Source organism: Pleurodeles waltl, chromosome 7, assembly GCF_031143425.1.
Source record: "Pleurodeles waltl isolate 20211129_DDA chromosome 7, aPleWal1.hap1.20221129, whole genome shotgun sequence".
Classification (NCBI taxonomy): Eukaryota; Metazoa; Chordata; class Amphibia; order Caudata; family Salamandridae; genus Pleurodeles; species Pleurodeles waltl.
Window position 1 is genome coordinate 799,113,968 of NC_090446.1, and position 27,497 is coordinate 799,141,464.

Here is a 27,497-nt window from a genome sequence, read left to right on the forward strand (position 1 = left end):
CGATGGGCATGTGAATAGTATGGGTGAGACTCAAGTGGGTACAGGTCCAAAACTGGGTGATCAAAAAGCAAAAAGTTCAGATGCATGAAATAGGGAGAACCCATTTTCATACGGTATATATTAATTCACAATTTTCACATACATTTGCACAAAAACCCAAGACTGAAAGGGCACTTTATAAACAACAAAGTACTTTCATGATGTGCCAAGTCAGTGAAGCTGGATACCCTCCCAGGGACTCATCCCATTGTTTTTCAAAATGTGCAGTCTGCATGCCTCTATGTTATTAATTATCTCTATTGTGTAAGAGGCAACATTTTGTCATGGATGTGCCCTGTATACCACAGTTGTTGCCTTAAGGCAAGAAATACCTTAATTATGCCAGTGCCATAATTTTGCCACTGACTGCATCCATATACCATGGATGAGCCCCATCTTCAAAATTATTGCCCCTTTGTCATAGTTGCCTGTTCCCTCATTCGCCATGGGTGTCTTTCCTAATGCTAAGAATTATCTCTAATATGTCAGTGCCCGCTTTTGCCAAGAGTGTCCCATATGTCAAGAATAAGCACTAGTGCGCCAATACCAGCATTTCACCACTGGTACCCTTATGCCAAAAAATACCTCCACTATGACAACATTTTTCCTTAGTGACTCCATAAACAAAAAACATGTTTTTTGTGTTTAGTGTGCCAGGATCATGGACAGACCCACAAATGTAACACCCTCACACACACATTCATGCTCATTCCTTCTCTCTTATACCCACTCACTCTTATTTTTAAGCACACTCAATCTCACTCACTCACACTTCCTTTTTCTTAGGCCTCACAGTCCCTCATACACATTCTCACTCAGTTTGTGTTAGACCTGGTAGCCTTAGGATGGTCTTACACCCAGAGGGTTTATTTTCCACATCCTGTTTTTGCTGGTTTTTTTGTCGGCCTTAGGGCTCTGAGGACTTTACCACTGCTGAACAGTGCTAACATGCATGTGATTCACCTCTAAACATGGTAGCATTGGTATATACACAACTGGAACATTGAAAGTACTTGTAAGTTCCTCATAAAATGGTATACCATATGCCCAGGGCCTGTAAATTAGATGTTACTAGTGGGCTTGTAGCCATGATTGTGCCACACACTTCAGTAGCTCTTAAACATGTCTCATCTCGCCTCTGAGGAGCCTGTGTGTGCAGTTTCACTGACAGTTTGACCTGGCAATAAAAACTACTTGTCAAGCCTTCAAACTCCCCTTTTATTACCTATAGGTCACCCCTGAGATCGGTCTTAGGTAGCCCATTGGGCAAGGTGCTATGTAAGTAAAAGGCAGGACATGTAATTGCAAGTTTTAAATGTCCTTGTTGTGACATACAGCCTATTTTGTTTTTCACTACAGTGAAACCTTTTCCTTTCATAGACTAGCATTGGGAAGTCCTAAACATACTTTTAAGCTGTAATTCCTGATCAGAGAGGAGTAGCTCTGTCATGTTTCAAATTCTTGGAATGGTAATGATAAATCCTCTTTACTGGTGAAGTCTGATTTAAGATGACTAGCTTAGGAATGCCACTTTTAGAATGTGGACATTGCTCTTATAGATGTGCTTGACTGCCTGGCTCCAGTATACATTTGGACTGGGCTGGGTGACAGCTGCCTTTGTGCATTCTCTCCAGACACCCCAAGACAGGATACTCAACTGCATAGGCATTCATCTTCATTCTGATGGGTCTTCCGGGGCAGGGAGGATGTAAAGGGTCCATACTTACACTTCAAAGGGTAGTGGCTTGGCCTCACACAAAGGACTGATGTCCCCTCAGACTGGCAGACATGGATGGGATCAAAGGGATCCTTATGCACTTCAGAGAGTTCATTTGTAGCCCTTCCCCACATCAAAGGCATTTTGGGTTATAGGAACTGGCTCTCTGACCCCATCAAATCAGATTACTACTCGACTTGTGTAGAACTCTGCTGCAGTAAAGACTACTGTGCGGTAAGAATTGCCACTCTGCCTGGACGGACTATTCCAAGGAACTCCTTCTCTGCATTGCTGAGCTGCCATGATGTCTGCTGATCCCTACCCTGCTGGTGACAAGGATTAGACCCATCCTGATACACCATTGTGTAGCCATTTTAGTTATAGCTCCATGCAGGTAATTTTAGCACACTAGGCCTGCCGCTGTGCACTTTACCTTAGATATATTTTATTCAGCTTCACTTATTTTAAAAATAACCACATTTGCAGTCTTGTTTCATTCCTCCCTATCTAGCTGTTCTTTGTCTAGGCCAGCACTCCGTTCTTAAACAAGACATTTCTTTTATTCTGTGCTTTTCTCAGGGCTGCAGTAAGATAGGTTGCCAGTAAACTTGGTAACGCTTTGTCTCTGGTATTCTTAGAAACATACACATCCTTACGTAGGGACATTTTCTTAGAACATCAGCTGTTTTATTATAAAAACACTTTCCTGTCCCATACACAGTAGAGGGAGATTCCAGCCAGATGACCATGACTGTATACCGATTGCTGAACGCTTCGCTACAGCTGCTTGCTCAGGTATGAGGGATGATGTCTTCCCAGCGGAACTTGAAGGGGAGAAATAGAGCTTAACATGCTGTGCTCTAATATAGCCTAGGTAGGAATTAGTCTATTGACTGTAGTGACAATATGGTAGCGTTATTTCTATGCTTCACTCTCCTTGTCACAATTTTAATCCTGTCATGGTTTATCATCCTGGTTATTGCAGTACATGCGTTATTATCCAAGATACTGTTGCTTCATTCAAACCTTATAGAAACATATACTGACTCTGCTTGTACATGTGAGACTAATGTAACTGAGAGAAACGGATGCAATCTGAGCGACCACGATTTCCCTAATGAGTCAATTGTGTCATGCGCTCTGCTGTCCAATCATCCCTGCTCTTGGGTGGAGAGAAGACACTGCTAGTTAGCCGGAGCAAAACCACGATTGGGCTGACAGGTGTCACCTGTAGTGGGTTAGCCTCAGTCCCCCACACCGCAGGCTATTCTGCCGCTCAAATCCAGTCTAATTAGAATAATGAGATCCTACACGACATGGTGCAGCCAACGTTTGGTCAGGCTCTAATAGTCTCACTATATACAAAGTCACCTCAGTACTATATACGGAGACATCAGTGGTATTGAGGATTTCCTCCTCAGCTAAGTAGAGAGTACCTAACTAACACTTTGGGTTGTGCAAGTTTGAACTCTAAAAGTATAATCCCCATTTGGTGTGCTTATCTCTGAACAAAATTTATAATTCATTATGGCGAATCCACAATAGTTAGAAATTGCATTCCATATGCGACCACCCCTTACTGCACATTTACTGGCACATGGCCTGTCGGCCCGGGGGGGGGGGGTCCAGTCACATTTGTTGTTGAGGCTCACCCAGCTTATAAAACAGAACTTTGTTATTCTTGGGTCACATTACCATCACGATACACCTGCAAACGTACATGCACAATACAGAGCATATGCATATCTAAAAATACCTCTAGCTTATCAAGGACATAATAATTGGCTTGATGGCGCACTACCCCACACGATTTTACATGTTAGGTTAGGTCCTCTAAGTAATGATGGTCCTACCTGGCCTTTATTGGCCACCTATACATCTCACCCTGCTACAGCTAATTTAACTGCAACTGAAGTCCGCCGTTTATATGCTGAGATGATGGCAACATACAGACGATTAGTACAGTTTGTAATGCAAACATTAAACACAAACCCAGCACATGCTGAACCAGCGCAACCACATGCAGTAACGCCATGTATTAATCTATCGACTGTACATTCGATCATGGGTAAAGTACCCGCCAAACGAGAAGACATTCCGCTTTGGCTAGCCAAAAAAATAAACACGCTGGAAGTTGTATTTCCCCATACAAGACCTCAGGATAAACACAGACTATTAACTACCCGCTTGCCATTTGGGAGGGTTACCACTGTGGATAATTGTAATACATGGGGCACGGTATTTGCCACACTATATACTAACGCACAGGATACACTCACACTTGCCAATTTACCAGAAGTGTTGAAACAGATTCAAGATGAATTCGGGGCTGCCTCTGCCCTGGGGATGCAACTAATGGGCAACTTTCCGCAGTGTCCTCAATTATATTAAGTAACTTTAAAGGGGAAGCGGTCGCACTAGCAGTGTGCATGCAGCTCCAGGATGTTCCTCCACAGGATCAACAACGTGAGCTGCCAAAGATTATCGCAGAGACCTACTCCAGTATTGGTTGAGATAGTCTGGGGGCCAGACCAACAAAACCACATTTCCAAAGTAAATTTAATAAAGATTCTACAAAGCATGCTCCTGAGGGTGTTATAAAACATTGGGATAAAAAACAACAGACACCTAAAAAAGACAGGGGAGAATCTCTGCATGCAGAGAGCCCACAGAATAGATATAATCTCATAGAGATAACATAAAAATGCCTGACAAATATCAATATACTGATACACGGCAATCACGTTCATTCCAGGACTCACCGGAAAAATGTAGTGAGAGAGGAGGGCGGTCAGAGAGAAGAACTGAGTATGTGAAACCGAAACAGGAATCGCAATGCTCAACAGAAATTTCTGTTAAAAAAAGAAGAGAAACTTCCCCCATAAAAACCCCAATTCAAAAAGAAAAAGGTGGCAGCAGTTGCAGTTCCACATGCCACTCAAGAAGAAGACTCTATTGAAGAACAAAAAGGGGGCATTAGCGCTATTAGACAGCGTAGCAGAGGTCACAATAGTCCGCCGGAATCTTCTAGAGCATCTGGAGGTAAAACCAACTGATGACTTCCTACAAGTAGAAACCGCTGACATTCGTGTCTCCATGCCTGATAGGGTGTACAAAGTAATGCTACAGTTAGAAGGAGACATGAGCGCACAATCAACACAATCTTTTGGGACGCATCGTAAACATCTATGATATTTTACTGGCCGAAAGGGATTGGCCACTTGAATTTGCCCAGACCTGCCCATATGGGGAAGACGTTATCAAACCTTCCTTCTTGCCCTTTGTTCCCGAGGAACTCGCAGAATCCTACTCCATACTCCATCGATTAGGCATTGGCGCAGGCACCCGTGTTATATCACAACCACGTAGGATGGGATAAAGATTCCCCCTATCATGTAATCCCTATTAAAAATCAACCACTACCACAACCCCAATATCCAATAAAACATGAGCTATCAAGTGAAAAATGCAGTTACAACCTCAAAATACAATAAAAAAAACTGCAATCCCTATTGGGTTTCCTAAATTTTGGCAAAACTTACATTCCAGATCATGCGTCACGCTAAAACCTTTATATGACTCAATACGTCCTGACGTTTCAAGTCAATTTTGGACAGTGGAACATACATGCATTCTCAGAGCTGTGCAACAGACATGCTTGTAGCACAACATTTACATACAAGGGACAAAAAAAAACATCTGGTCATCAGAGTAGTTGCTGGTGCCATTGGTTTCACCTATGTAACTTTCAATGAAGGTGAGACAGTCCTGATTGCATACAAATAACATTTGTATTCAACAGCAGGACAACGCTTTGCTCCCACTGAGAAACTTCTCACTGCTGTTCAGATGGCCGTCATTAAAGAAAGACCTCTAGCCCAATGCAAACGCATTATTGTTGTCTCTCCAATCTCAGCCCTTCAGGCTGTTACCAAAGCCATCATTCTTAACGCTAAAGTATTTCATCCACGTTGGATACAATGGGCAATGTCTTTGACAGCCATTGATGTTGACTATATTTTTGACCCAAAATTACAAACTCAAGTATTTTTTTAATGTGAACTATAATACTCAGTTGCAGCAAATACTCTGCCTATTGATCAACAGAAAAGAGTCATGCATACTGATGGCTCAGCGCAACCTGCAATTGGCACAAAACATCAATACTCCACTGCTTGCACAGTCATGAGTGGCTATGTGGAGGATAATAAATTTGGTCCCCAACACACATACATGCAAACTCTATGGGATTGCACAGCACAATTAGCAGAGCTAAAGGCTCTGGTAATGGCACTGGAACATACGAATCTTGCACAGTTAACACTGATTGATTGTGATTCGTACTCTGAGTTTAAAGGCAACACCATCAAACACAGACTTCTGTGGGGGAAAGTAGTGGATCTGAAGGAAACGCTACCAAACGTCCATGTTGTACATACACTTGGACACCAGCATGTTGGAATACACATTGCTGGAAATACACAAGCTGATGAAGCCGCCAAATCAGCAGTAGCTACGGCTGCTGTTGCTGCAGTAACCCTTTCAGGAACAAAACCAGACGATGACATGTGGGCTGCTGTGAAAGTCACAGCTGAAGGCACGCCCTATCCAAAAGCATTTCCTGCTAAATATTCCTACTGGATGGGAGGCTGCCTAGACACCGAAGTAAAAATACCAGGCACGGGGGTTCGAGTAATTCCCAATAAAGACATAAGATCAGAGTTGATTAAACAGCGCATGAGGGGGTAGCATCTGCCCATGCTGGTGTGGCGGCTACTATATCATTATTGCAACCACGTTATTGGTGGCCAGGTCTATACAAACACGGCAAGCATTATGTCCTTTGTTGTGACATCTGCCAATAAATTAAGGGTTCCACCGTCAAACACCCACTCCAGACACCCCTCCTAATTTCCAACAAACCAATATAATGTGTGTACTTGGACCATTGTGGTCCCCTCACACTGGATAGTGCATACAAACACATTTTAGTCGCTGTTGACTCCTGCTCCAGTTTCTATGGGTGTGGCCATAATGCTCAGCTGACGCTCAGACTGTTATTAAAGATTTGCGAGTCTTTATCAGTACATACGCAGTTGGGGCTTTCCACTCGGACCAGGGCCTTGCTTTCACCTCAAAGGAATTCATTACTGGTCCAACTCCATTACTCGTCTCCATTTCACCCAGAGGGAAATAGTGTTGTGGAGTGATGAAACCATAATTGAAAGCATTCCTTAACAGCCAGAGTCCAAGGTATGGGTTGTAGTTGGCTTAACCACCTGTATGGAGTCCAGAGAGCACTTAACAATCTGCCTAGAAGGTCCCTGGGGGTCATACTTCATACGAGTGCCTGTTCGGAACTCGAATGTATGTTCCAGATCTTGATGGTCCTGGCAAGGAGGCGGCAGAAACACCTTTTGACATAAATGAATGTGTCACTGGCTTGCAGGAATTACAAAAGTTCTGTGATGACAACGCTTCTGCCAATGCTGCCTCCACAGGAATTAAGGATGTACCAATAACACCCACTGGCTGGATTCCGAAGGTTGGGGATCTAGTACGTGAAAAGGTTGCTGTGTAAAATGAGTTTAGTCCTTCCTATCGTGCACCGGTCCCAGTCTTGGGAATCCACGGTACCAGAACTGTCATTCTACCACCGTTGGCTGGTGCTAAAGGAAACCGCTTTGTATCTACAACAATGTCAAGTTACGCCATGTGGCCGAATCTGCACAGCAGACTAAGAGGACAGCCAGTAGTTCCCGAATCCCTCTCAGTACTGGTCAAGAAGTACCTTTACAAGTTTTGAGCAGCAACGCTGACACCTCTCCATGTCACCAAGGGCTTTCAGGCTTGCCCCCTGTTCTCCTGCAGTCTCAGGAACATCGAAGACTGTCTTCAAATCTCCTGGTGCTGCTGGTCTCTGCCATCTGTGAGCCCTACCCTTTCTTGGGGTGCCCCTCTCCAGTTCTGGGCCTCAGAAGTGGGCATGTTATGACTTGTCAATTGCAAGCTTGGCTTAATTGTAACTTTATGACTGGCTGAGCTCCAGTTTCCGGAAGATGACTACTTAACACAGGGAAAGCTCCTTGGCAATATTTGTGATTATGGAGGTTTGCTGCTTCAACTTAAGCACTAGTTTTACTAGAAAGGAAATGTGATATTTCACTTTATTGTTCCATTGTGTCTCATTGGCAGTTGATATGTGCACCTTCAATTTCAACTGTGCTTAATATCATGTAAAACAGCAGCCCCAAAATGAACCAGTCAGGATAATGTACCATATAACCTCTGCCCACGCACACTGTATATTATACCAGACAAACAATATCCAGGATAACTATTTTCTTGTGAAGCACTAACATTTACTCCACAAACCCTTGATTTTCAGATGCGAGGAAGCACTTATGTAGATGCAAAGATTACTATAAATTAATACACCATTCTAATAAAAACACTGTTCTGTTGTGCCATCTGTTCTGTGAAACAAATTCTCCCAATAGAGGGAATTAGGACTTAAAAGGCCTCTTGTAATGATAACAGCTTTGCTATTTATCATGGTAAAATGGGTAGTCCAATCAAAGTGCTTAGTGAGAGATATGCTTAGATATGGATACTTTTTCACTCTCTCCAGCTTAGCTTTATTAACTGTCCACTTGTATCGTGACTTAGGGCCTTATTTAGATTTTGTGGGGTGTCCTGTTCCTCTGCCAGGCCAATGGAGTAAATTATCCCATCACTATGATGGAGATGCTGTGCACTGAAGTGATAAATGACTGACAAGTTGGCAGGCGGTAATTTATAAAGCATTGACAGGAACTGCCATCACAGCAGTTCCTGTCAATGCATTTTGTAGTTTGGTGCAGGGCTCCATCAAAGGGATGAAGCCCTGCACCAAACTGCTTTCTTGTTTTCATTTTCAAAAAGAAAATCCCAAAACAGGATTTCTTTTTTAAAAATAAAGAAATACATTTTTTCCCCCATCATGGCCATCTTCTCCCATGAGAGGGGAGTATTTAGCAATTTTCACTGCCTCTTAATGCCAGGGTTTTCCTGGTGGTGACAGGCAGTGAAAACTGACCTCTAATTTCAAGCATATATATCAGATGGGTGGAATTACAGGCCTGTCAGGTGTTTAGCCAGGGTGAAGATGAAGTAGTCCCCTCCATGATTAAACCTATGGTCTGTCCACATTTAAATCAGGCAGATAGACCATTATCTTAGTGGTATTGTTACTTTATCACCATTCCAATAGAGTATCTATACCGCCAAGATATAAATCGACCCCTTAGTCCATTCAGTAGACATTGGGGCCTATTCACTAAAGCATTTTTGAGTACAGGAAGTAATACGTCAGTATTACTACTTTACATACTTATGAATATTATTCAGTAACTTCTGGGTGTCGATCTGTATCTAGATGTAGGTGGAAATCTATGCGTGTGGACTTCTCTACACATAGATTTTCTTTTATGAATCACCCGCAATGTTTTCATTATGTCATCGGACTATCACACTGTTGTACTTCACCTATTTGTTGAGGGCCTCCAATTGTCTTTGCAGACATACTGGAGTAGTACATAGAAACTTACCTGTGGTATACTCTTGCTATTTCACATTATTAGATCACATTCCAATAATACTGTATCCACTACACTGACTTAACCACTAAAATGTTCATTCAGTAAGTATAGAGGAGTAGAAATGAATAGTACATATGCACTTACTTTGATGAAGTAGTAGTTAGCAATGTAGTGAATGTGATAGTATTATATGCCGATATTATCAATATAGTGTCATGCAGCTTCGTCTATTCGAGATTGAACAGGAGTCCACAACCATTGAACTAGAAGAAAGCTTGGCTAAACCAAGGTAAACAAAATATGTGGAACAATAGCCGTTCTGGGTCTAAATTATTGGAGTTATTCACTAAAGTCTGCAGTCCATTTCCAGCCACGTATCTCTGTAGAATAGCTTGCTCATATTCAGACGAGCAATATCCCTTCTTAATGTTGAATTTATCAGAGTATAGCAACAGAATGATTACAAAAAGTGTTGACATGTAATTTTTTTTAAATCAATACAACCACCTTGTTCTTCAGTGAATTATTATTTCTGCGACTCACAATAAAGTGACACAATGATCCATGGTGGATCTTACACTTGAAATCCCAGCCTCCTTGATTAGATTTAAATTAGTCTCATTTACTCAAAGCAATTTAGAATTAGATTTGTAAAAAAGTGGACTTCATTAACTTTGGGCGTATTTAACATGAAGCTGTAATAGTAAAAAATAGCCCTGTATCACAGTTTGAGAAAATACGTCCCTCTTCATGGGAGGGGCAGCAGGTCGTTTCTGAAAATAACAGTGGTGAATAAAAAGATTTCTAGCTATCGCGTCAAGAATTTTCAATTCTATTAAGGACACGGAGGCGAGGATTATGCTTTCTCTTTCTTTACTGAATCAAACAGCAGCCAATCAAATACAAGTAACAGAAAAAACTATACATCCCAGGATGCCTAACATCCTATCACATGGTCCAATCACTATCCATGTCCTCTGCTATAAGTCCTTTGACCTTTGATGTAACTTCCTCTTTCTTTGGTCAAACAGATAAGATCAACTTGAAAACAAAACTTCTTACGCCATCACGAACTCCGATGACCTTAACCTCTATTCTTCCAGGATAATCTTCTCCTGGACAACTCGATACCGGGCATCAGCCGAGGCAGAACATAAAAACCAAACTATTCCTGCTGAAAAGAGCTTCAGGAATTTTTCTGATGAGAAACTGTAAAATAAAACAGGCAGGTAATATCCCAACAAATTGAAATGTCTCAATAAACTGATGGTTCAATAATAGACAATCAAATGGGAGGGAAAAAATAACAATAATCATAAATATTCACAATAATTGGCATTCAATATTCATTATATTTTAAAGGGGGGGATAATCCTCGCGCCCGTGTCCTTAATAGAATTTAAAATTCTTGACGCAATAGCTAGAATTTTTTTTATTCTATGTCAGGACCGGAGGCTCCGATTATGCTAGTTTAAAGCTGTTCCATTACTACAGTAGCTACGGCCAATACTGGCTTGTGATAAAACTTACGAAAAGTGTTTTCTGAAGACCAGTCTGCTGCCTTCATAATGTCTTCTAACCGGGAACCCAAGGCAAAAGATTTGGAAGCCATAGCTCCTCTCACAGAATGAGCCCCGAACATAGAATTATCAATACCTGCTTCACTCATCAACCATCTCAACCATCTGGCCAGAGTGGCTGAAGTCACTGGTTTAAATGGTTTTTGCAAAGAAATTAATAATTGACCTTTAGTATCTTATCGAAATTCTTCTGTGACTACTTCATAATCCTTTAAACATTGGACTACACACAATTTTGAATTTTCCTTGTAAATAGGGTAGGATACTGACCTGTAATTTGTTTCAGTTCTTCTTGTCACTGAAAAGATGACCCCTTCTGGGGAAAAAACTCTACCAGCTAAATCCAGAGCTCTGACGTCTGAAACCCTCTTGCAAGAGATAAGGCATAAAAGCATGGTCAGTTTAGCAGAAAGTTGTTTGCGAGATAAATCCCTGTTGGTAGGCCAAGAATCCCAAAATTTTAAAATAATGTTAACATCCCATAATACAGAATATTTAGCTTGAGGAGGTTTGGAAAGACGTATACCTCTCAAAAGTTTGCAAATTAATGGATGTTCACCAATGGGTTTACCCTCAAGATGAGCATTTCCTGCTGATATAGCTGATCTAAAGTTATTAATTGTCAGATAAGCCAGACCAGAACTTGCTAGTTCTGCTAAAAAGTTAATAATCATACCAAGGTGTGCTTCCACTGGATTGGCACCCCTTCCATCACACCAACTAGACCATCTGCGCCAAGCTGAGTTATATCTTTTATGGGTACTATCAGCCCAGGCCTGCCTAATGAATTCCGCAGCTTGCTTCGAAACATCTGGGGTACTCCATCTCGACATGAAATTAACCAGGCTAGTAGAGCCAACTTCCCTGACAAGACCAGTGGATGTTGAAGGCCCTCCCGACTCAAAAGAAGATTCTGACGAGGTGGAATCAGAAGAGGAGAGGCACAAGCTAAATGAAGAGCTATAGGGAACCAAGGCTGTGCTCTCCAAAATGGGGTCACCAGAACAATTTCTGTCTTCTGTCTCCTCACCTGAGCCAAGACCCTGGCAATCATCAGGAATGGAGGAAAGGCATAACCTCGAAACTGGGACCAATCCTGAAGAAAAGCATCTGTCTTTAGCGCACAAGGGTGTGGACCCCAACAGTAGAATTTTGTAATTTGGCAATTGATCCGCAAGGCAAAGAGATCTATCTCGCAACTGCCCCACTCCCTGATTTTCTGTGAGAAAATCAGAGGGTCCAATTTCCAATCGCTGGAATCCGAGAGGTATCTGGAGTTCCAGTCTGCTATGATATTCTGATCCCCAGGGAGGTATTCCGCTATGACCACTAGACGTTGCTGGCCTCCGGGGCAGGTGGGCTGGTGCTGGCGGGGACCTCCTGGGCAGTTGGGCTGGTGCTGGTGGTGGCCTCCTGGGCAGCTGGGCTGGTGGTGACGGGGGCCTCCTGGGCAGCTGGGCTGGTGCTGGCCTCCTGGGCATGTTGGCTGGTGCTGGCGGTGGCCTCCTGGGCAGCCGGCCTGGTGCTGGCGGTAGCCTCCTGGGCAGGTGAGCTGGTGCTGGCGGGGACCTCCTGGGCAGCTGGGCTGGTACTGGCAGTGGCCTCCTGGGCATGTGGGCTGGTGCTGGCGGTGGCCTCCTTGGCAGCTGGCCTGGTGCTGGTGGTGGCCTCCTGGGCAGCTGGGCTAGTGCTGGCAGTCCTGTCCTGGGCAGCTGGGATTGTGCTGGAGGTGGGATCCTGGGCATCGGGGATCATGGCGGTCTTCTCCATTGTGCTGCTCTTCCCAGACTTGCCGGGTTTCTTGTGGCCCTTCCCCACTTTGGAAGGTGTCACAGCTGACTCCACATTCCCACCGAGAACCCTGGGAGCGGCTTTGGTGGCTGGAGTCTTCCCCCTCTCCCGCCGGGCACTGGCCAACTTCTGATGCTTCACAGATGGAGGACTGTCTGTGCTGTGGCTCCGTGCCACACTGGCTGCCCTGGTGGCCGGTGCACTCCAGATTCCGGTGACTACAGGCACCACTGGTCCCGCAGATGTTGTGGCTGAGGTGCTAGTTCGGGACCTATGAGACGGACGGGGTGGGGGAGGTGTGGGAAAGAGGTCAAGGTTGGACAGAAAATGTTTTTTGGACACACTGGGACTGGTGGCTGGAGGGGGTTTGGGAGTGGGGGAAGAGGTGGTGGTTGTAGGAGGTGTACGTTTGGTGACTTTGGGTGAAGGTGAATGCGCCGGAGGCTGTTGAGAGGTGGATGGCTGTTTGGTGGGTGTGTGCCTGCGTTTGTGTATCTTGGGAGGGGGCATCACAGACACACTGGGAGAGGACACAGGGGATGTGTGAATGGTAGTGGGGGTGGTGACTGCACGTGAGAGGGATGTGGTGGTGGGTGTGCTGGAGAGGGACGTAGTGGCTGTAGAGGTAGTGCATGCAGGTGTGAGTGTAGACGAGACTGGGAGGGAGGAGGGAGACGGGGAGGAGGGGGACACAGTGGAGGCAGTGGATGTTGTTGTGTCTGTATGTGTGTGATGGCTGCGTGAGTACCTGTGGGATGTGTGGTTCTTATGTTTGCCTGAGCTTCCCTTGTGTGTTGAAGTGTGTGCATGTTGGTCTGTAGGTGTGCTTGGTATAGGCTGAGGTACAGGGGATTGGGTCTGGGTGGAGGAAGTTGGAGGGGGGAGGCTAGAGACAGGGACAATGGCTGCCATCAGTGCTGAGGCCAGAGTCTGAAAAGCTCGCTGAAGGGACGCCTGACCAGAATGAATGCCGTCCAGGAATGCATTGGTTTGTTGCAACTGCCTCTCTACACCCTGGATGGCATTCAAAATGGTAGACTGCCCAACAGTGAGGGACCTGAGGAGGTCAATGGCCTCCTCACTGAGGGCAGCAGGGGTGACTGGGGCAGGGGCTGAGGTGCCTGGGGCGAAGGTGATGCCCACCCTTCTGGGTGAGCGGGCACGGGGCAAAGGCTGAGGGGCTGCTGGGAGGGCGGTGCTGGTAAGGGGGGTGGCGGCTGTACCTGTAGATGCGGGGGCACAGATGTTGCCACCACCACAAGGGAGCTCCCATCAGAGGACGAGTCCGTGTCGCTGGTGGCAGCTCCTGTCCCCGCCGTGGAGCTCCCCTAGCCCTCTGTCCCACTGGTGAACTCTGAGTCCGTAGTCTCGCCCTCCAGGGCCATGTGGGATGCAGCTCCCTTGTGCTCCGGTGCCACTGCTCCTCTGCCTGATGATGATAATGCAAACAAGAACAGGGAGACCACAAAAAGGGGGGGAAGACAGAAGAAAGACATGTTGAGTGCATGCATTACCGCTACCGTTGGCGGACACGACAGACACAGAAGCCCCCTGTACTACGCCGCGCTCTTGAGTTCCACTGTTCAACTCCTGGGAAATGGCCTACAAGGCTATGGACGACATCTGCACACATAGATGACACAGGGGCATGACTAGGTGTATTTGGCACTCTATAGAGGTGGGGTCGGGTGCCACATGGCCTGCCTTACGGAGGGACCTTGCCTACGGAACTCGCCCTGGCCTAGGGAAACCCACAGCCCACCTCCCCCACGCAGACACCTCCACTGCGCACAAAGTTACCAGAATGAGAGTAAACTCACCCCATTGTGGCTGCTGTGATGCCCTCAAATGCCCATCCAACTCCAGGTAGGCCACTGCCAGGATCCTGAACATCAGGGGGGTCATGGTGCGACGGGCACCCCTCCCAGGTTGGGAGGCCATCCCCAGCTGAGCCTCCGCCGTCTTCTTGCTCCAGCGGCAAATGTCATCCCATCTTTTCCAGCAGTGGGTGCTCCGTCTGTGGTAGACCCCCAGGGTCCGGACTTCCTTGGCGATGGCACGCCAAATATATTTTTTCTGGTAGGCGCTGACCTACATGAAATGTACAGGGGAAAAAGAGAAGTTATTTCCAGCTGTACCGTCAAAGTAATTGGCCCCCATCCCTACCCTTGCCATGTGGCACACGCATTCACCGTCTTTCATGTACGCAGCACTCTCCCCCCTTCCTTCTTACATCCAGCCCTCTCCACACAGGCATAGCCCATACAACATGCTCCCTGTGTACTTACCTGTTTGTCTGGAGGACCGTAGAGTAGCGTGTAGTGGGGGAGGACCCCATCCACGAGCTTCTCCAACTCCTCCGATGTGAAGGCAGGGGCCCTTTCCCCAGACAATCGAGTCATTGTCTCTTCCAGACCGAGGTCACAGCAGCACTTGCAGTGTAGGTACTCTCCTGTCGAAGATCAGGTATCTAGTGATTGAACAGATAGAAAATGGCGGTCACGTCCGTGGTGGTGCGTACCGTCACCGGTGGCGTACATCGTCATTGGGTCCTGGAACCCATAGGGTACAATGTTAACCAATGCAGCATTGCGCTGCGGTCTTCGACCGCGTACTGCGACGGTGTACAACGCCAGCGCAGTTACCTCACATCCCACTGTCCCACTTTACAGGTCAGGCAGCCGCCATTTCAGGGGCCCACATGGCTTCATTTCCAACTGCGTCACACATACCTAGGCCTAGACTCAACACACATACAGGCCACCTTTTGTGTATGATTTGTGTTCTGGGTAAACTGTGGGTACGTTCCTCTGAGTTGTTTGACTCTGTGCTCGCTGTTGTCCTTCATAGGCACCGTCCGCTGGGACATGTGAGGAGATGGCGGCATCCTTCGGTGTACCGACCGTTGGTGGACCTGTCGACAATGGAGGAGCGACATGTGATTATCACATAAAGGCTTGACCGTGCCACAATCCAGGAACTGTGTACCCAGTTGGAGCCAGACCTGTTGTCAGCAATCTGCCATCCCACAGGAATCCCCCCTCAAGTGCAGGTGCTGTCAGTGCTCCATTTCCTTGCAAGTGGGTCATTTCAAACAACAGTGGCCATAGCATCAGGGATGTCCCAGCCTATGTTTTCTAACTTATTGTCCAGAGTGTTGTCTGCCCTTCTGAAACACATGCAGATCTACATTGTTTTCCCTCAGGTGGAGGATTTCACTACAGTGAAAGGTGAATTCTATGCCCTGGGACACATCCCCAACATCATAGGTGCCATTGATGGGACCCATGTGGCTTTGATCCCCCCCACAGGAGTGAACAGGTGTACAGAAACTGGAAGAGTTATCATTCTCTGAATGTACAGATCGTATGTTTGGCAGACCAGTACATCTCCCATGTGAATGCCAAGTTCCCTGGCTCAGTACAGGACGCCTACATCCTGCGGAATAGCTGCATCCCTTATGTGATGGGTCAACTCCAGAGGCACTGTGTGGCTATTAGGTGAGCACCTGGAGGCAAGTCAGTGGGAATGGTTGTCTGGGTCTGGGGATATCCCTCCAGGTTAGTGCGTGTCTAACAGTTGTCCCTCACCATTTGCAGCTGACTCTGGTTACCCCAACCTGTCATGGCTACTGACCCCGGTGAGGAATCCCAGCACAAGGGCAGAGGAACGCTACAATGAGGCCCCTGGGCGAACTAGGAGGGTGATCGAGCGGACCTTCGGCCTCCTGAAGGCCAGGTTCAGGTGCCTCCATATGACAGGTGGATCCCTATTCTACTCACCAAAGAAGGTGTGCCAGATCATCGTGGTCTGCTGTATGCTTCACAACTTGGCTTTGCGACGACAGGTGACTTTTCTGCAGGAGGATGATCCAGATGGCAGTGTTGTTGCAGCTGTGGAGCCTGTGGACAGTGAAGACCAGGAAGCTGGGGAAGAAGACATGAACAGGGACTCAGTGATCCAGCAATATTTCCAGTGAGACACAGGTAAGAGTACAGACCTGCCTACTACATGTACTTTAACACTACTACCTCTCTACTGTCTGTCGTTTTCACCCAGTGTATGGTCACTGAGTTCTCACTTTCCCTTACGATTTCACAGATGTGGGTCCCACTGAGTGACATCTGCTTAGATTCCTCATGGACTAGAGCTGTGTGACATAGGTATGTTGACATTATAATTGAAAGAGCATTTTGTCACTGCAATTGATAATACACTATTTCGAAATCACAGACAGACTCCAGATTGTTTTGTGCTTTAAGTGTGTTTATTTTAGTGCTCAATATTGGAGGGTCCAGTCTAATAGTCTCACAGGTGCATTGCCTAAATGGGCATAGGAAGTGGAGCTGGGGCAGTTTAAGGATGGACAGGGTGACAAAGTGGGACAGTAGGATGACAATCAGGGTGGTCTTATTTCTTGGCGGGGGTCTTGGCATCGTACTCTGTCTTTGTCCTGGATCTCAAGGACCGTTTGCGGGGTAGTTCTCATTCTGCAGGGGGTGGGGTGCTGGTGTGGTGGTCCTGTGGCGGGGCGTCCTGTCCACTAGCGCCAACGGAGGTGGTGGGCAGTTCATCGTCCATGCTAGTGTCAGGGGCCCCTTGTAGTGCCACAGTGTCCCTCCTGGTGTTGAGTACTTCCTTCAGCCCCCCTACAATGGTGCCCAGGGTGGAGCTGATGGTTCTGAGTTCCTCCCTGAAGCCCAAATACTGTTCCTCCTGCAGGCGCTGGGTCTCCCGAAACTTGGCCAGTACCGTTGCCATCGTCTCCTGGGAGTGGTGGTAGGCTCCCATGATGGAGGAGAGGGCTCGTGGACAGTGGGTTCCCTTGGCCTGTCCGCCTCCTGTCGCATAGCAGCCCTCCCAGTTCCCCTGTGTTCCTGGGCCTCCGTTCCCTGGACTGTGTGCCCACTACCACTTCCCCCAGGTCCCTGTTATTGCTGGGGTGGTGGGTTATCCTGTGTTCCCTGTAGTGGTGGACACACAGCTGATTGACGTGTCCTGGGGACAGAGGTATGGGCCAGCTGGGTGGGTGCTGTGCTGGTGTTTCCAGAAGGGGGAAGGTCTGTAGTGGCCTGTGCCAGTGTGAGGGGAACCTACTGTCCCGAGGTCCCCGATGGGCCGGGCTGGTCATCTAGATCCAGTTGGAAAGAGGTGCTGTCATCACTGTGGGCCTCTTCTGTTGGTGGTGTGGACATGTGTGGACCCTCCTGTCCGGTGATGCTGGGTAGGGGTCCTGCAGGGGTATAAAAGGATGGGTATTACATCTGTGTGTGTCATGGTGTGCAATGGGTGGGTGACCGGGTACCCCAGTGCTTGCAATCTTGTGTGGGACTTTGTGTGATGATGGTTTACGGGGTTGTATGGGTATGTGGAGTGGGCATGCTTTAATGATGGGTGTCCATGCTTTGTTATTGCATGCAGGGCTTGGTGTTGGGATGGGTGGTTTGTGATGTTGGGACATATGTGAGGAGTTGGTGTGCTGGGGGTGAGGGTGAGGGTGGGGGTATGTGATAGCATGCAGGTATGGTGGGGGATGTTATAATTAAGATTTGTCTTACCAGAGTCCATTCCTCCAGCTACTCCTGCGAGGCCCTCAGGATGCAGAATCTCCAAGACCTGCTCCTCCCATGTTGTTAGTTGTGGGGGAGGAGGTGGAGGTCTGCCGCCAGTCCGCTGAACCGCCTGGTGGTGTCTTGAGACCATGGAACGCACCTTCCCCCGTAGGTCGTTCCACCTCTTCCTGATGTCCTCCCGATTTCTTGGGTGCGGTCCCACTGCGTTGACCCTGTCCACTATTCTTCGCCATAGCTCCATCTTCCTTGCAATTGAGGTGTGCTGCACCTGTGCTCCGAATAGCTGTGGCTCTACCCAGACGATTTCCTTCACCATGACCCTGAGCTCCTCCTCCGAGAACCTGGGGTGTCTTTGCCGTGCCATGGGGTGGTGTAGGTGATGTGTGTGGTGATAAGTGTGCTGATATGTAGTGGGGTGTTGTGTGAGGTGCGTGGAAGTTGTGTGGATGATGGTGTTGTGTGCCTGTGGATGCTGTTGTTCTTGTTGGTGGTGTATCTCTCTGGCCTTCTTTCGAAATTTGTGGTCTTGGGGGTTTGTGGGTGATGTGGGTGTTTGTTTTATATTGTAATGGGTGTGTGGGAGTGGTGTGTATATGTGTATCATGTGTGTGTATTTCAAATTGTCCAATGTGGTAGTGTTTTGTAAGAGTGTGTGTATTTTGAGCGCGGCGTTGTGTACCGCCAATGGAATACCGCAGTTGAAAGACCACCGCGTGGATTCGTGTGTCGTGATAGTGTGGGTGTATTTCTGTTGGCGTGACGGTGGAGGTTTTGTTTTCACCAGTTTATCACTGACCTTTGGTGTGGCGGACTTGTGTGGGTGTCTGAATTTTGGCGGATTCCGAAATGTGGGTCATAATAGCTGTGGCGGAATTCCTTGGCGGTGTGTTGGCGGACTTCTGCACGGTGGTGAGCAGCTTTTACCGCCAATGTTGTAATGACCGCCAAAATGCTTAACTCAGGAGACCAGAAGCTGCAAAAAAGGGCACCATGGCTCTCATTATGACATTAGTGGTAAGTCCCGCTTACCGCCATGCCGACTGCCGCCAACATACTGCGACAGCGGCGGTATACCGCTACCCATATTATGATCCACACATAGCAATCCGTCACTATATAGCCACACTCACAAGTCCGCCAACCCAAAGGTCAGCGATAAACTGGCAGAAGCAAAACCCACACCGTTATGCAAACAGAACTACGCCCACAGCATTATAACCCATGAATCATCGCGGCGGACATTCAACCACGGTAAACCATTGGCGATACATAGCGCTGTGCTCAAAATACACACACACTATCAAAACAACACTACATTGGACAATTCAAACTAAACGCACCTGGCACACATACACACACCAGACACCCACACCACTATAAAACAAACACCCACACTACCCACATCCCTTTATGACTAATAAAAATTGCCACTAGAGAGAGATACAGCAAGAGCACCCACACAACCGGAGCCACAGAACACCATCACCCATACACCATCCATGCACCTCACAGCACACACCCCAACACATCACCCCACACACCCTCACACACCACTCACACTGCACCCATGGCACCACAATGGCATCCCAGGTACTCAAAGGAGGAGCTAAGGGTCATGGCAGAGGAAATCATCCGGGCAGAGCCACAGCTATTCGGATCACAGGTGCAGCAGACATTCATCGCTAGGAAGATGGAGCTATGGCAGAGAATCGTGGACAGAGTCAACGCCGTGGGACAGAACCCCAAAACAAGGGATGACAACAGGAAGTAGTGGAACGACCTATGGGGGAAGGTGCATTCTGTGGTTACAAGACACCAGATAGCTGTACAGAGGACTGGCAGTGGACCCCCACCTACTCCCCCACAACTAAGAACATGGGAGGAGCAAGTCTTGGGAATACTGCATCCTTTGGGCCTGGCAGAAGTAGCAGGAGGAGTGGACTCTGATAAGTCAAATCTATTTGACTAATACCCCCCCTACCTGCAAGCCATCACATACCCCACCCCCACCCTCACCCTCACCCCCATCACCCCACAACCTCTCATACATCCCAACATCACAGCACACCCATCCCAGTACCCAACACTGCATGCAACAACAATTCATGGACACCTATTACCAAAGCATCCACACTAGAGAGAATCACCTAGCCAACAAAATAACTACTCACACAAGGCAAAGCTGACAGGGCACACACAACCATAGAGGCCAACACACCCATGCATAAGATGTCACATGCAGAAACAATAACAATGCATTTACATCCCCACGGGTCGCACACCCAACGTCACTGGAGAGGAGGTGCCAGCAACAACCAGTCCCCCCACAGAAGAGGCCCACAGTGATGACAGCAGCTCTGCTCGCCTGGATCTGGATGACCAAACTGGCCTATTGTGGACCTCCGGACAGTCGGTTACCCAGGCACAGTCCCATACCACCACAGTGCCCCCCCTCAGGAAACACCAACACAGCACCCACCCAGCCAGCCCATACCTACATCCTCAGGACATGTCAATCAGCAGTGTGTCCACCACTACAGGGACCTCAGGCCACCCCACAAACACAAGACGATCAGGAACCTGGGGTCAGTGGCATTGGGCACACAGTTCAGGGGACAGAGGCACAGGCCAACAGGGAAACTGGGAGGACTGCTGTGCGACAGGTGGAGGACAGGCCCAGGGAACCAACTCTCCACGAGGCACTCACCAACATCCTGGGAGCATACCACTATTACCAGGAGACGATGGGCCAGATACTGGACAAGTTGCACGATACCCAGTGGCTGCAGGAGGGACAAAACCTTAGGATCAGGGAGGAACATCCACACCACCCTGGTCACCATTGCAGGAGTGCTGGCAGACATGGCCAACACCATGAGGGAGGCAGTGGTACACCAACAGGCCCCTTGCTCTAGCCACACCGATAAACAGCCCTCCACCTCTGCTGACGCTAGTGGACAGGAGGCCCGCCACAGGAACAACAGGCCACCAGCACCCCTCCGCCTGCAGAAGGAGAACCACCATGCAAACGGTCCCTGCGGTCCAGGCAGAAGCCAGAGAACATTGCCAAGACCCTGCCAGGAAATAAGACTCTCCTGATTGTCACCCTGCCATTGCTCCCCTTCCTATGCCCCCTTGGAAAATGCACCTGTGATACAAATAGACTGGACTATATCGTGGACTCTCCTCCACCACCACCCCAGCCTATAGCAATACCCCATCCACTTATTAGCACATAAATAAACATCCGTGTAAAAAATACAAGCATTGAGTTTGTCAAGTGATTGAACTATGTATTCGTTTAACAATCTGTAGACAATGCAATTAAACTGTACAGTAATGTACACTTAGGTATGACCTGTAATTTGCTGCAGTCAATACACCAGAAGCAAGAGTGGGGCACAGATATCTGTGAATAGACATGTCAAAAGGTACAGTAAGTGGCCATAGTAGTGGGAACATCAGCCTGCCAGTAAAAATTTACAACACAAAACTGCAATGGTAGGTGAAGTTACAGTGTCTTACCTGTGTATCACTAGAAGTAATGTCGAATGATTGCTGTTCTGTTGTCCACATCCTCATCCTCTGCCTCATCTTCGTCACTGGCTCCACCACTGCCACACACCCATCTCTAGCCTCATCCTCCTGCAGAAAAGGCACCTGGCAACGTAAGGCAAGGTTGTGCAACATGCAACATGCCACGATGATCTGGAACACCTTCTTGGTTGAGTAGCACAGGGAACCACCTGTTAGATGGGGGCACCGAAACCTGGCCTTCAGGAGGCCAACGGTTCGCTCTATAATTCTTCTTTTTTACCCATGTGCCTCATTGTAACGTTCTTCTGCCCTTGTCCTGGGATTCTTCACTGGGGTCAATAGCCATGAGAGGTTGGGGTAACCAGAGGCACCTGCAAATATTGAGGGATACCTATTAGCCAGACACTAGCCCTTAGGGCCAACCCCACACCCATACAGCAACATATACTGGGTGGGGACCATGAGCTCACCTATTAGCCACACCCGGTGCCTCCGGAGTTGAGCCATCACATATTGGATGCTGCTATTCCTCAGGGTAAAGGCATCATGCACAGACCCGGGATACTTTACATTCACATGGGAGATGTTCTGGCCCCCCAGGCACACTTTCTGCACTTTCATAGAGTGAAAGCTCTTTCGATTTCTGAACATCTGTTCATTTCTCTGGGGGGGGGAGGGGCAAAGGCAATATGTGTACCATCAATTGCCTCAATAAAGTTGGGGATATGTCCCATTGCATAGAAATCAGCTTTCACTGTGGCCAAATCCTCCACCTGGGGGAAAACGATGTAGCTGTGCATATGTTTAATCAGGTCACACAACACTCTGGTCAGCACGTTTGAGAACATTGGCTGTGACATTCCTGCTGCCAAGCCCACTGTCACTTGTAATGAGCCAGCTGTCAAGAAATGGAGCACAGATAGGAATTGCACAAGAGGGGGTATCCCAGTGGGGTGACGAATAGCTGAGATCAGATCTGGCTTCAATTGGGCACAAACCTGTTGGATTGTGGCCCTATCAATTCTGTAGGTGAGTATAATGTGCCTGTACTCCATTGTTGCCAAGCCCACCAGGGGCCTGTACATGGGGGGATGTACCCATCTCATATTCATCCTCAACGGTTGCAATCTAGGGGGCAAAATGATGAGCATCTGGTCAGTTTTTAACATTTCCTAAATGTACAATGCATTGCATGTTGTGACAGAAGCAGTATGTTGATGTTTAGCCCCAAAATGTGCTTATGTGTGGTGTGATGCGGTTAGGTTCCATGGCCTGCCCCCCCAAAATGGCGGACACCTGTCCTGTGTGAATGGACAGGTGGAAATGAGGTAATGCCGCTGATGTTGAGCGCCGTTGCGGGAGGCGGTCGAGTACTGCCATGCAACTCCTCATTGGTTAACATTAGGCCCTATGGGTTACAGTAGCCAATGGTGATGTATGCCTTCGGTGATAGTACGCACCACTGCGGACGTAACCGCAATTTTCTATCTGTTCACTCACTTGCTGCCTGACCTTCAACAGGGGAGGACCTACACTGCAAGTGCTGCTGTGACCTGTGTCTGGAACCGACCATGGCTCGAGTCACTGGGGAAAGGGCCCCTGCCTTCACCACTGCGGAGTTGGATAGACTAGTGGATGGGGTCCTACCCCAGTACAGAATGCTGTATGGGCCTCCACACCAACAGGTGAGTACAATGTGAGCACGATGCATGGGGCATGAATGCATGGAGTGCCGTATGTGAGGGCCTCGTGTAAGGGGGGGTGGTTGAGGGGTTCTGGGCAGCGTGCTGCATGTATGGTGGGCAATGTATGTGCGTAAGGGGATGGGAGGGATTTGGTAGGCCATGAGTGTAACAGGCCGGACGGTATGACTGATACCTTTTTCTCTGTTTATTTGTCTGCAGGTCAGCGCCCATCAGAAAAAGCGTATATGGCGTGCCATTGCCAAGGATGTGCGGAACCTGGCGGTCTACGGCAGGTGGAGCACCCACTGTTGCAAACAGTGGGAGGGCCTGAGACGCTGGGCAAGGAAGACGGTGGAGGCCCAGCTGGGGATGGCCTCCCATCAAGGAAGGGGTGCCTGTCGAACCCCGACCCCCCTGATGTTCCACATTCTGGCAGTGTCCTATGCGGAGCTGGATGGGCACTTGAGGGCATCACAGCAGCCACAAGGGGGTGAGTACAGTTCCCAATATACTACTTGGGTGTGGTGGGTTGGTCTCTGGGTGGGGGATGTGCGCCTGTTGGTGCCCCCAGGCCAGGCTGGACATTGCAGGGTAGGTTCCATGTTAGGCAGGGGCTGATGTACTCCACCTCCAAACAAGCTAGTGGGCATCCACTACTGGGCAGGGCTCTGTGGGTCTCAGGTATGCTGCAACTGGTGTTAGGTATTACTGTCCATGGCTTGCTGACTAGCATAGTGATTTGTAGTGCATAACCCAGTGCGTAGGGCTGCCCCCTGTGTTGTGTACTCCAACAGTGGTGTTGTTGCAGGCATTGAGCAAGTGTATCCTCTGTCTCTCCCCCACTTTTGGTTTTGTCACCCTGTCCTTCTGTGCATTAGCATCATCTGGCGGAGGAGCAGAGGCACCTGCGACGGAGGGAGCTGCATCCCACAGGGCCCAGAAGGCTGAATCCATCAACGGTGAGGGCACCAGTGGGACGGAGGGTGAGGGGAGCACCACGAAGGAGGGGACCGTTCTGAAAGTGATGCCTCCTCCAATGGAGGCTCCCTAGTGGTGGCGGACACCCCTGTGGCCACCCAAACTACAGGTACAGCCGCCAACCCCGTACCAGCATCGCCCTCCCAGCAGACCCTCAGCGAGTTTCCCATGCCCGCTGTTATGCCATTAATTGTGTTTGATCACTGACTTTGTGTTTCACCACTGCGCATACTAGTTGTTCAATGTTCACCACTAGCACATTACATGTTGTATTCAGTTTAGCTGCCTATTGGCTTTTACGTGGCATTAGACATTACATTGTGTATTTAGGTTAGCTGCCTATTGGCTTTAACGTGGCATTAGACATTACATTCTGTATTCAGTTTAGCTGCCTATGGGCTTTATCGTGGCATTAGACATTGCAGTTGAGACATTGCAGATGAGCTGTGTTTTTCCACATGGTAGACCAAGCTGTGTTTTTCATATTTTGTTCTCACCGAACTCTAGAGTCATAAGGGAGTGTATATTTTTTGTTTTTTCCCCTCTACCCAGCCTTGGGAAGGAACGGGCTCTAGGAGATCTGGCCAACCCCCAGCTTGTTCTTTTCCAACTCTGATCTACAGTAACCAGCATGTTTTGACTATTAGAGGAAAGAGCCTGTTAACAGGCTTTTTCATTATAAAAGGTGTCCCTGGGCAGCAGCGAGGGGGAATTTTCCAAGACTTCAGTCAGGAGCGGACGTCAGCTGCCTGACCTCCCATATGGGTGGAAAATCTCTTTCTCGCAGTTGAACAGGGGTGATCAACTTGCAGGCATGAGAAAGATGACGAGCAGTGATAGGCCCTAGAGTGATGAATTTGGACTTTTATTCCTTGCTTTGAAGTTATGCTATAATATAATCACATATATTTACTGTGTACATTGCAAATGAGAATCACTTTGATATATTTTCCTTTCATTGCTGTGACTACTTTTAAACGTGTGCCTCCAACCTACTAATCTCTTCTCTCAGGAACCTTGTGGTGAAGTAATAATAAATGTCTTCTTTAAACTAAGAAGTGCATTCCAGAGATTGTTTTCAGCTCGGTCATTTAATGAAAGCAAAACACCTGTTCACCCAGGAGGGTGGGCATCTCCTTCACCCCAGGCACCTCCAGCCCCACCCCAGTGAACCCTGCTACCCTGAGTAAGGAGGCTATTGACCTCCTGTGATCCATCTCTGTTGGGCAGTCAACCATTGTGAATGCCATCCAGAGCCTGGCAGGGCATTTGCAAAATACAAATGCATTCCTGGATGGCATTCACTCTGGCGTGGCGGCCCAACGGAGATAATTCCAGGTTCTGGCCTCCTCCCTGATGGCAGCCATTGTTTCAGTCTCTAGCCTCCCCTCTCCAACTTCCTCTGCCCAGTACCATTCCTCTGAACTCCAACCTATCCCAAGCACACATTCAGACCAGCATGACCCAAGACAACACACAGGAGTGGCTCAGGCAAACACAAGCACCACACATCATCCCACAGGCACTCACACAAACAACATCCAGATGCAGACATAACAACATCCACTGCCTCCACTGTGTCCCCCTCCTCTTCGTCGTCTACCTCCCTCCCAGTAGCATCTCCACTCAAACCTGCATGCACTACAGCCACACCCACTGCCTCCATCACCATCACGCCTATCACTACACACCCCTCACAGGCAGTCACCACCCCCAAGTCCCCTGTGTCCTCTCCAACTGTGTCTGTGCCCCCTCCTCCCAAAGTACACAAACGCAAGCACTCAGACAAAAAACAGCCATCCACCTCACAACAGCATCCAGCCCATGCACCTGCACCCAAACATAGCAGACTGACACCTCCTATAACCACTTCCTCTTCCTCCACTCTCAAACCTTCACCCTCTTCCTGCCCCAGTATCCCTAAGATGCTTTTCCTCTCCACCCTTGACCTCTTCCCTCCACCTCCCCCCATCCTTCACATCGGGCCAGGGTGGGCAGAACCCAGGCCAGCACGTCAGCCACCCAGTCCATGGCCACTGTAATTTCGGCAGCTACTGCATGTGTGAGAGGCTCCAAGGAGACACCATTCAGCAATGGCAGTGTGCCTGCACCAGCTGCCAAGGGTAAAGGCAAGGATGTACCACCAGCTGCCAAGGGCAAGGAGGAACCATGACACGGCAAGGGCGAGGAGGCGCCACCACATGGCAAGGAGGCACCACCACACAGAAAGGGCAAGGGCAAAGGGCCTGCAGGCAGGAGGGACAGGAGGCCTGGTGCTGTGACAGAATCTGAGCCCCCAAAACCAACCATGACGCTTCACCCGTCCGAGGCTGCAGGGGAAGGGCTGGAGCCTCCCCCCACCACTGGCAGCACCGCCATCAGCACCGCCACGTGCACCGCCACCAGCACCACTGGCAGAAGCAGCAGCCCCAGTGGACAGCTGTTCGAGGCTGCAGGGGATGGCTGAAGCCTCCCCCCACCACTGGCAGCCCGACACCGGCACTGTCACCACTGGTCTGTAGTCCTGCCTCCATGGAGTGTATACCATCTTGCCCACTGCAACTTTTGTGGGTCTGACACCCAGGTGAGAGACTGTGACCTTGCACTCCCAAAGATCTGCATCACAGGGCACAACGCCCCCTCCAGAACCAGTGGAAGAAGCCATCCACTCACCACCTCCTTGCCAGGATGAAGCACACTGGGCACAATGCCCCCTCCAGAACCAGTGGAGAAGCCATCCTCTCAACCCCTCTTTGCCATGATGAAGCACACGGGGCGTAATGCCCCCTCCAGAACCAGTGGAAGAAGCCATCCACTCACCGCATCCTTGCCAGGATGAAGCACACCGGGCACAATGCCCCCTCCAGAACCAGTGGAAAAAGCCATCCACTCACCACAACCTTGCCAGGATAAAGCACACTGGACACAAGGCCCCCTCCAGAGCCAGTGGGCAAACCACCCACTAGAGAGACAGTGGCTTTGCACTCCCCAGGACCAAGCAGTGCCCAACCCATCCA